The 11,676-nt window shown below is 41.8% G+C and overlaps 1 long non-coding RNA gene across 1 annotated transcript in view; it reads left to right on the top strand.

Moving 5' to 3' along the window:
- Nucleotides 1–3,242: 3,242 nt before the first annotated feature.
- The window catches only part of LOC306798374, a 34,493-nt gene continuing 26,059 nt past the window's right edge, over nucleotides 3,243–11,676 (top strand). The window contains exons 1-2 of the long non-coding RNA XR_013773327.1: nucleotides 3,243–3,377; nucleotides 4,017–4,045. This is a non-coding gene — a long non-coding RNA (uncharacterized lncRNA). The remainder of the gene's footprint in view (nucleotides 3,378–4,016; nucleotides 4,046–11,676) is intronic.

Genomic DNA, 11,676 nt, shown 5'->3' with positions numbered 1-11,676 from the left:
AAATGGACATGAGATATATGATTTTATCAATATAAGTCTGCAGTATCACAACTAAATAAGCTAAAATAGTCTATACTGCTATAAAACTGCTGAAATTTCAATGACTTCCATGGATGCATTCCAGATTTAATGTCACTAGGAAAAGAATCTGTCCTAATTGTTATTCACTGACTCATAGTGTCAAAAGTCCACTTTGTCCATGGGAATCTGCATTTCTAGGTACAGTTGTGCTACTAAGCTAGCTGTACAGACATTAACACTGCAGTGGTCTAACTGTGAAAGATGAGCATTATTAGCCAGAGCACTCCAGAACACTGCTTCTGGAAGATGTCATTATAACATATTGCATCCCTTGGACAATTACATCTCTTTTGACCTAGATCTTAGGCGTCCAGGAAAACACTTCTGCAGAGGTCAGCTTGGATCTGCTCTCCCCTGCAGCCAGTCTTTAATTGAGCAAAGTTTCCTGAGTTCATTTCAATGAATATTGAGTGGATATGTCAGAGTTTGTTTCTGAGCCTTCAGAGATCTCATTTGCTCTGGCATTCTAGTCTTCATCAATTTTACTTTGTCTAGGCTGGAACATATTTGTACCATCCTTTCACCTCTTTGTACATAAATAGAGGGTAATGGCTGAAGAATGAACAAAATTCCAGGACAAACATTTCATATTCTGTATCTATTTCCTTTTTACATGCCCATTAATTAATCACCATTCAGCTCTTTTTCCAGAAGGAGTTTGAGTAAAGACTGATTTAAAACTAAGCTAGAACCACAGAAAATTGGGCAGCATTAAATGTTTTTGGTTTTGGTTTTTTTTTTTTCTTTTACATGTAACATTGCTGTATAGATGCAGTGCTGGCACCAAAGAAAAGTGAAGTGAGAAACTGAATAGAGAGATTGCAGCAATGTGGCAGTCAGGTTCTTCGGTACCTTCCAACATTATTATGGATCCCAGCTCAACCCCAGAAAAGCATCTCCTTTATTAGTTTCTAGGTATCTGTCATTTTCTGCTATTTGTGTTACTGCTGATTATTATCCTCAAGTTCTTTCCAGGCAAAAATGAAGGGGGAAAAGGAGAATAATAGAACAGGAAGACAGAAGTGTCCTCAGTGTCTCTTTTGGCATCTTCAAACCAATGCTTAGAATACCCAGCCTTTCCAGACTTTTCTCCCAGGCTGTACATTTTCTACACTTTCTCATGCCCTGATGTCCAAGGGAAGCATTTCACGTAAGAAAGGAGTTTCTCAAAATGAACAAAGAAGCCCCAGGAGGTTTTTTAATTCAAACACCCAGAAGTGTAACTGTGCCCTAAAAGAATGAAATGAACTTCGGAAGTTTCTGAACACTCTCGCTTTCTCACCAGGTGCCCTGGACTGGGAGATACTCTTTCTTCCATGCATCCTTTTTCCGTAAATGTGAGGAAGAAACCTACATCACCTACCTATAAAACTCTCAGATCACTAACTAGGTGGATCTTTGCATTTTCATCCTGCAATAGCTTGCTGCTTGGCTGTTTCTTTACTCCTTGCTCATAGGGTGATGTCAAAAATGTCATCCCTTATGAAGGAGGAAAGGACAATGTCAGTGTGTGATGTGTAGGGACTGTGACAGGGAGAGAGGCCATAGATATAGGTCTAATGTCACTAATAATACATGAGGCAGCATAATGGGAGGTCTCTAGAGAGGAAGGTAGCACTTAAGATATTCTGGACATGTGGAATTCAGTCCTCCTTTGGGGGTTAATTATACCATTTGGCCCAATATATCCTGGTGTTTCACCTTCTTTCATATATTAGATTTCAAACATTTAACCTTGCAATGACAAAGCTGCTGTGTCTGTTCTTGCATGGTCTCGCTTAATAAATTTAGACTTGGGTGGTTCAGCTTGAAGTCTCTGCCTCTGAATCTTTCAGAGATGCTGGGTTTATTGCCAGCTAAGGCACAGACTGAAGAATATCAGTAGTGACTCAGCCCCCTGTGACTTTACTGGGAGTGCAGATTGAGCACTACACCTGAGATACACAACACCCTGCATCTCAGGTAACAATTAGACATTTGGGGGTATTGGCATTGTAAAAGAGAAGAAACTCCAGTAGGCCCTATGCCAGCCTGACCCCCTTCCTACCCACTACACAGGGAAAGCTGTTGGATGGAACACAAGGATGGTAGAACAGTATCTTTTGTGTCCTTTTCTTGAGAGGAGACTCCAAGAGCTGAAGCACTCATTATCTAAGTGCTGTACAAATATTGGTAACTAATTTGTATTCTATTCTATTCTGATATAGCAAACAAGTAATTTTTTCCATACGCTGAAGGCTCTTTCCCTATCTGGTTATATTAAATTAAAGTTTGGGTCAAGATCATTCAATGTTCTTTAAACTAGAATGAAAATATGGATGTCACATTTGGGATTGAATTGGCATGTGAAATTTCGTGATTGTGTTTATGTCAGTAGGATTATATTAAAGTATAGGGCTTATTTTTATACTACTTCAGGTCTGTCACAGGGTGGGCCTTTGGCAGAGAGTTGTCAAGACAGACTGAAAGATGGTCATGGGATCTTTTGCTGCAATGGCAGTGAGACAACCAACATGATCCTTGGTCTCCTGGTACCTCCTTGAGCCAGCTGATGCTGAACAACTGTGCTCCACTGCAGTGTTGGTGCTTTCCTAGTTGCACTTTTTCCCTCTTCAGTACTCTTGCCTCTCAGCATTATTTCTAGTTCACTATGCATACCCCCAGCAGGGTTCAGCCCTGACCCTAAGTTCATTTGAGAGCTTCCTGGCATTTTTCCTGGAATAGTATGAGAGTCTGGGCATGAAAAAGGCCTATTCCAAGGAGTTGAAAAGCCAGAGGGCAGTGTTCCTCCTTTCTCTTGCTACACCAGGCTCAGCTCCACCAGGCACAACTTTGCTTTAGGTCTTTCATTTTGTTCATTGAGAATCAAGCTTCAGCAATTGTATTCCATTGAAATCAATGTCAGGCACTCAAAGGCAGCTCTAACATTTGGCATCTGAGCAGGAACTCCCCGATTTACATGGGGAAAGCACTGGGCAGCATCCAGCTTAGAGCTCTGCTTGCTGCACAACAAACAAACACAGGCTTATTTAGCTTTCAGTAGCCTTGGAGGCAGGCGCTTATCGCCAGATGCAGCTCCTGTTGCGTAGCACTAGCCTTGGAGAAGGCTCTCAACAAATCATGAAGTTCTTGTTTGAAAGACTTCTGCTACCTTTGTATCACTGTGCTGTGCTGAGAGATATTTCATGAGAGGAGTAACAGCTGCTCCAGTGGCATTTGCTGGGTCTCCTTGATGGCTGAGCAGGGAAGCTGGTGCTCCCAGTGAGCTGTATTTCTCTGGGTAAACCTCTGAGAAGGTAAGGACCCATGGTAATAAAAGAGGAGGGTAGGGGATTTTATTTTCTACCTGGGATGGGCCATGGGTATGAACAGCAGGTTTTGCTATTTATTTAGCAGCCCTCACCTCTGGGCTCACAGTGTCATTCCTTGTTTCTTCACATGCCTCCCACATCGGTCAGCAGGTCACTCCCTCAATCCCTACTAGTAGGTGAAAATGGCAAAGATTAAATTTCACATGCCCTGTGTTCAGCACTATGGCTGCTTCCTCTGAAGCAGAGCAACTGTCACATGCTGATACTGCTCATTGAAAGCCCTTTACAGAGCTGATCCTTGCAATAACCCAGGCTTGCTTCCTTCCAGCTTAATTTGACCATGTGTCAGCACCAGACACGGCTCAGCTTTTACAGTCGGTCTTTGTCAGAGAGGGCTCTGGCACGAAGAACTCACCCCACCATCGCTCCTCTGCTAAATCCATCTAAACCACATTTTCTCACACTGTGCTTTGAAACAAAACCATTGTAACCACATATTTATTCCCATCTGACATCTCCATGGCTTTGCCTCTCAGGAACTCAGCAAGCTTTATTTGAATTATAAGATGTTTTTAATACTGTATTTGTATTGTGTTCTGAAGCGTTTCTATTGTTGTTCTGCAGTGCCCCAAGTGTTCTGGCTGCAAAGTGCTGTAAGTACAACTGGATTATTATTTGCTTAAGTAAACATCAGAAAATAGGTTTAGAATCATTTAGATGGTAAAAGAGCTTTAAGACCATTGAGTCTAGCCATTAACCTAGCACTGCCAAATGCACTAAGCCATGTCACTAAGTGCCACATCTACATGACTTTTGAATACTTCCAGGGATGGTGACTCCAACACATCCCTGGAGAGCCTTTTCCAAAGCTTGGTAACCTGTTCAGTGAAGAAATTTTTTCAAATCCAATCCAAACCTTCCCTAGTGCAACTTCTGGCCATTTTCTCTCATCCTGTCACTAGTTACCTGGGAGAAGAGGCTGACCCCCTCCTTTCTACAACCTCCTGTCAGGTAGTTGTAAAAGCAGTAAGGTCACCCCTGAGCCTCCTTCTATCCAAGCTAAATACCCCCAGCTCAAAGAGTCCACATAAATAATCAGCATGCAAATACATATTCACGCTACATATACATTCACACATATACAACAAAATTGAATTCATGCACCTGAATGTCCAGAAGATGTCAAGGAATCATGCTGCAAAAGATCCCCTCAAATTTCTCTGCCTTTGGGGACTGAGGTAATGTTAGAATGCAAATCTGAGCTCATTCATTGCATTTCCTATTTCTGTAACAGCTTAATTTTTTTTTCTGATTTCTTTTATGCAACTGCTTTGAACAGTGAAAATATTTCTCATTTCTGGCTTGCACAGCCTGTACCCACAACAAGAGGCATGTGGAAAATCCTGTTAAACCAAGAGAGTTTTCTGTCCTTGTGAGAGAAAGCTAGGAGAGAAATGTTCATTAGCTTGTGGCAGCCATAATTCAGAAGGCAAACCTAATCGTGTTGGGGGGCACCTTGGGCACTCTCTCATTTACTTTCTTGCTCCTAGATTTCTATCCCTGTGAGGCAGGAAAAGCTGCTAGCAGCCAAGTTGCTGTGTGTGAGGATGCACAAGGAAAGACACCAAAGAGTATATTCCTTCCAGGCTGGACAAACAGGCAGGCTCACTGAAGAAAAACACTCCTTTAGTATACTGGTGGCTGCTCATGTAATTACAATGATGCTGGCACAGAAAAGGATAGGTGTCTGAAGCCTTTGCCTTTCTACAAGCAGATGATGCCAGAAGCTTTTCAGTTCAGTGAGGGAGTGGAAAAGGAGAGAAAAAAAGCCAGATTTTAATTCAACTTCACTTCTCTGCTCTTGGCCCATGGCTTTTGAGTTAGATATTTTTTCAGGTACACCATATTTGGCTTATTTACTCTGAAATCTTTAAGTTATTTCTTTCTCCAATTTGATTAGGAATGAAAGTACAGGGTTCAGGTGATCAATAGCTAAAGGAGCACAGTTTCTTAGATTTCCAGGCTTTGATCTTCACTTTCATTTTGCCTTCTTATTTATTTTTATATATGACTATGCCTGCTGAAATCCAGTAGGAAATAAAGATACTTTCCAAAGAGCTCCACATTGTCCTTCACTGAATTTTCTGGGACCCTGGGCAGCAGGATAGAAGAAAATCCTGTTCTATCCCTTTGTTCCAAAGGCTGACAGATGGACAACAAATACAAATATTTCATTATTGTGCATTGACTAAGGGTCTCTTGTTTACCAAATTACTAAAGTTGAACTGAAATAACTGTTAAGGTTCTTAATTTCAATAAGCATAAAATAATTAAATAATATTATTACCATCTCTTTATGACAACCAGATCATCCCCATTTCCTGGGCCTCTTTGCTAGGCACTTTCAGCATCCTCCTCATTCCTTCACATCTACTCTACTCTGTGTCCTACCTTAGCTGGCTCTATTATTCTTCATTTGCAGAACCCACCACTGCTCAGGCATGCTTGGAAGTGCAAGCCCAGTTACCTTCCTTTGTTTCTGCAGACCCAGCTCCACAGCTAGATTTGCCCTTGGCAGACCTCTGATCTTGTCTGGGACACTTCATCCCACATTAGAGAATTTTCCTCAGTTTCTGTTAAACAGTGTGCCCAACCTAGCTGGTTAATCTTGGAGCTTGTGGCTCAATGATTTTTCTTGTAGCCTTGTTTTTGTCACAGTTGGCCACACAGTGAGATCTCCAGGTGTTCTATTACTCTGTGACAGTCCACCTAGGGACATAAAAAAGGATGAGGACTGGCTCTCAGGGAGACTTTTTAGTTGCTGAAATGGCTTCAGCTTTGGATGTCAGCAGTGGTAGACATTAAATGAATGAGCAACCCAAATTCTTCACCATAAGAGGCATAGCAACAGCATTCTAAATCCAGTCCAAACGGCAATTTTTTTTCTTACTTTATTTTCTTAGCACATTTTTAGCTTTCGTTATCCTCACTAGAAGTCTCTGTGGATCCATATCTCTATTTGCCTTTTAACAATGCCTAAGTCCATGGCTACAAGCACCCCTCTCCAAACATCCTTTGTAGCTCAACACCTGTAGGCTGGAGCTGAGGATTCATCAGCAAATAGGTAGTGGAGCTAAAAATGACCCCAAGGAAGATCTGAACTAAATCTTTCAAAGCTCTCAGATCACAGTGCTTTAATTAGCTGACAGCTAAACACTCTGGAACCTGCAGCTTGCTGCCCTTGTGGGCTGAGAGCTTTACACAAGCAGAAATTTGGGAGATTTTCATGTCTTATCTCTCTTGCAAACTTTGCCATTGGATTTTGAATGTGATGCTTCGTAATGTAGCAACAGTACACCATAAAAGAAAAAAAAAAAAGAAAAAAAAAAGAAGAAGAGAAAAGAGGGGGAAAAAAACCCTCTCAGACTCCAGAGAAGAATAGCTCCTGCCATTTCCCTTTTGTATCTGCTGCTGAGGTATTTGAAAAGAGCAGGAGATAAGTAACCTCATGACTACTACAGATTAGCAGGCTCTGAGGCACCGGGCGATTGCTGCTGCTGGGAGTATAATGGCTATTGAAATTCACATTTATACAGACATTTTCATGGTGGCACTGCAAAGAGCGGGGTGTATAGGAGGCTACAGACTATAAATGCTGAGGCCATGAGAAATAGGACAAGGAGCAAAATCCCTGTCATTGGGAAGCAGCAGGGCACTGACCAGTTCCTACCGTGCAGAGGACCCTCTCCAACTTCAGATTGTGGATCTTCCTTAGAGACAAAGAATACACTAAAGCTTGGAAAATTACTGTCAGAGGGGAAGGGGACACGAGTCCCTGACTTGTAATGCTGAATAACAAACTGCCATGAGGCATCTGCTGTTCTGCCAGGCTCTCCAAGGCAGATCACAGGCACTGAGAAACTTCTGCCAGGCGAGCCAGGGAAGCTCTGGAGACAAAGGTACAACAGAGGTTTTGAGTTCTCTTGTAGCCTCTGTTTTTATTTGTGGTTTGTTTTGTAGAGCTCACTGAACAAGGATGGGACTTCATGCAAGAAGTGATATGGCTTGTCACTGTTGCAGAGGCAGCCTCATGTTGTGTGGTTGTCCTTGGCACAAGGGCTACAGCGTGCCATGTCATCCTTTTCCACAGTGTGTACATCAGAAAGCACAGGCAGTTTGCTCAAGGTTGGTTAAAGCTAGACTGACTTCTGCTTTCCTTGCTTTAACACTGAAATATGAGAGACTCAAAATCAGCTGCATTGGGGTTGCACCAGGGCAATGACACTGTTAATTCTAAGCCATCATCTGTGGTGCAAATCATGAAGCATTCTGCAAGTGAGTGAATTCAGCTTTCCCAGCCTCCTCAGCTCCTCAGTAAGGTCAGTAGTATTGCACCCATACTATGGCTGGAGAGATGGAGGTACTAAGAAAAAAAGTGGTTTTTCCACCATCATCTAGAAGACTAAGGACAGACTTGGGAAAATAATTCAGATGTCTTTTCTCCAAGTCTCCTAGTCTGATACATATGTATGCAATTTCCCAGTAAAGACACAAGTCAGTTCTTTTCATATTTCCTCATATTCTACAACATCTATACCCACAGCCTCTGAACACCTTTCAAGCATTTGCAGTGTTATCCTTCCAGCATCTCTGTGAAGGAAATGTTAGAGTGCCTCCTTTTACACCTAGCAAGTAGCAGTTCAGGGTTTCAAGGCATGTCTCATGCCTTTGGTTTGAAGAAATTTGAAATTATATGGGAAACTGAACTGCTAATAAGCAATGTTTGCATAAATTCTAGAAGGAAGCACTTTAATAACCTGTTTTCTGCAATTAAATTGCAAAACCCTTAATTCCTTGTCTATCAGGGAAAGGGGGGGGTGGGAGTGGGGGCAAGCTCTTAACCAAATTTTCATGTATGCACCTCTCCAGGGAGTAAAATTGGCACATAGTCATTAGATTGAAGTTATATCCACACATTTCTCTCCAGCTGCTCCTGTTGCTGAGGAGAAAGCTGATGTGTTGATTTTTCATCTCTTAGGTACTTTTGATTAACTGATCCCCAAGGAAAAGAGGGATTAAAAATCACATCTGCAGGTTCCAAAGGATATGTCCTGGACAGATCTGCTCCTCCTGCTCCCTCCCATCCTCCAGCTTTCCACTGTCTAAGTACAGGGAGGTTTCCAAACAAGGGCAAGCCATTCCAACTGCTCAAATGGTTTTGAGCTACACCTATCCCACCAGAAAAATGGGTTGTCTGCATAGTGTGGGGTGCTCAGTGCTGCAATAGTAGGGTCTGTGGGTCATGGCTGAGCAGCACTGGCAGAGATGTGGGGTGGTAGCACGGGAATACCAATGGGACCTCCGGGTCAGAAGTGAAGAAGCTGGTAGATTTTGGTCTGTGACAGGTTTTGATACCAAATACCTTTGTGAAAGAGGTGTGTTATTACTCCAGTGGAGCCATCAACATTCAAGGCAAATTCATTGTGTCACTGCTTCTTTCAGCATTGCTAAAATTCAGTACCAAACTAAAAAGGGTTAAAAATAACTCCACAGCTGTGTCTATTACTCTCAAAGTAAAAGTTTACTTTCTTTGTATCTATGTTAGTGGCACTGGACAAGCCAGCACTCAGACACAACAGAGTGAATGAGTTACTGCTCCAGCGCCTGGGTCACACAGAGCACACGGACACGATGCAAGAAGCACATAACTTATTTTTACTGGAGGGAGAATATGGAAAAGATCCCCAGGTTTGCATATGGAAGAAGCTGGTCCCATAACAGCTAAGGACACCAGGCTGTCTTATTAAGGTCAGATCTAGTGTGTCATGTTGAACGTAATTATTCTACTGCTTATAATTTCAGTACATTTGAATCTGAATATAAAATGAGGCAATTTTCTTCCTGGGGATAAGAGAAATGTGTGCCTTTGCAGAACATGAGACACAATCACTCCCAGACTGGCCAGCTTTATTTCTTCCTGATGAGCCTCTGACTCCCCAGGGAATAAGCTGAAAACATTATTTTCAACAGAGAGGGCAAGATACAAAGAAGAAAGTTTTTCTTCTGCTCTCAGGGGTGTTGTGCTTGGATGGTGGCCTGTTGCTAAGTGGCCCTATGGGAATGATTCCCAAAAGGATCATAGTTCTGTGTCTGGGGATTTCATTCCCTTTAGACTTCTTTCATCTCCTCATTCAAATCCCTCTGCTGAGATTGACCCTGTAAGCTATTAGGAGCCTTCAGCTACCATTCTTTCAATTTTAAAAGCAAGGCTGATAGGAACATTAAAAAAAAAAAAAAGCTCTTCAGCCCTGGCAAATTTTATCATTAGGTAAGTGCAAAATATTCTTCTTTTTTTTCCCTCTTTTCTTTGTGGAGTGAATGAGATTGGATTCTTTGTTGCCTTGCACTTTACACTGAAATTTATGCTTGTGCCAAATGCCTATAACATGCTGCCAAATCCAAAGAGTAGCATTTTGTATGTTCTTTGTTCAAGCATGAATGCCTCATGCAAGGTGCAAAGCAAGACTAGCTCAGATGCTATAATAGTCCCAATCACAGAATGTTACTAGCAAATGCTTAAACATGGTAGCATTTCCTCAGTTCTTCTGCCTCTTGTGTGAAGACAGGATTACTGAGACTAAGCACAATCCTCACGCAACAAAACTGACATAAAGTTAGAAAGCTACTAGGTATAAAAGAGCATTTCCCATTACTTTGTTCACTTGCAACCTGCAAAGAAAATTTAATTTTTCAGAATATAAGCCCAAGTAAGAACTATAGCAGGGCCAGTTTGCACCCTCAATAATTTTTGGGTGTTCTGTGATTACCTATAACTGCAGCACATAATGGATGACAAAGGATTCAGCATGCACTTACAATTAAAACACTTGTGTGACCTCTGATCCATTTCATACCTCAGAGAGAATGAAAGGTCTTTTGTTATACAGTGATACTGCATAGTTGGGTTTTGTTTGGATTTTTTTTCTGAAATGGTTTTTAGTCCTGTAAAAAATGCTGGGTGACCTTCCCTTAAAGATTACTCTCACAGCAAATGCTCTCTGTTGTTGAAGTGAAGGGGCTCAGGCCCAGGTTATTAAGAAGACAGATATTCTTGGGGGATGAGAGGAGAGAGTAACTGTGGAAGAAGCCCTTATGTGAGAGTTATTTCCTGCTTCTGCAAGCGAGGTTGTTTTCCTCTGGTGTACTCAGAAGAACATGTATATATTCTCTGTCAATTCAAATCCATAGGTCTTGAATTATGTGGTGTTGCGGGCTATTATCCTTAGGAAATGATCATGATATATGTGATCACAGCATTTAGGAAGAAGGACCTTACCTGTAAAAACACATGACTGGTGCTAGGAGTCCCCAGTGTTTCTTTCAGATGAACCCTGGCCAGCTCTGGTTAAGCCAGTGCTGAACATGACTTAGGAAGGTTGCACTCTGGTTTTTCTAGTTTTCCTTTCAGCTCCTTTCAGCAGAGACAGGGAGAGACCTATTCTGTGGGGAGGGGAAATAAAAGAAGTTATATTCTGCTCCTTCTTGAAAAACAGAAGCTTTATAATTGAGTAGTCCAAACAAGAGCAAAGCCTGAATTTTATATCTGCTTCTTAGGTCCATGATAGGAAACATCTCCCATCTTTATCTCTAAGTTCCTGTGTTAACTTCAGGGTCACTTCTTCACCTGACCCACTGTGGAGGTAGGTTCTAACCTGGCCCTTTTGTGAGGTGGTTTGAAGTTTGGTCTCAGAGCATAAAGAAAATCCCTCGGGAAAAATTGCTGGACTAGGATCCTGTGATTTCTGTAAGACCATGGTGTTGAATTACTGCTGAACAGATGAATAAGTAGTGATGGGATTCACCAAGAGCATCAGTACCTACCACAGCATCTTGCTGTGCTGGGCTCAGTCTGCAGCCTCCCAGGAGATCAGCTGGTATTTAATTTTGATCACTGCAGAAAAGAGAGGCTGAGCTTGCAACAGTGACTGACTTAGCTGATATGTGTGAAAATGTTATTAAAATGGGAAAATGTCTCTCCAAATGGATTTTGCTTTGCCATTTAAAAATCCCATGTAAATGATGCACATAGGATTTGGGCTGAGAGAAATATCAGAGATAATAATAAACCCTTAATACAAACAGGTCAAGTTTCACTCAGTGGGATTAAGACTCAGTCATGTCTCATTCAGGAGTGCAGAATTAAGCCGTCTTTCAAACATGACAAGGTTTATGTTTTCCCCGAGTTGTTTCCAAACGAGGAGGGAAATCTCAATTAATTTAAATT

This window comes from Erithacus rubecula (genome assembly GCF_903797595.1).
Source record: "Erithacus rubecula genome assembly, chromosome: 2".
Taxonomy (NCBI): domain Eukaryota; kingdom Metazoa; phylum Chordata; class Aves; order Passeriformes; family Muscicapidae; genus Erithacus; species Erithacus rubecula.
This window is presented reverse-complemented; position numbering and strand designations above follow the sequence as displayed.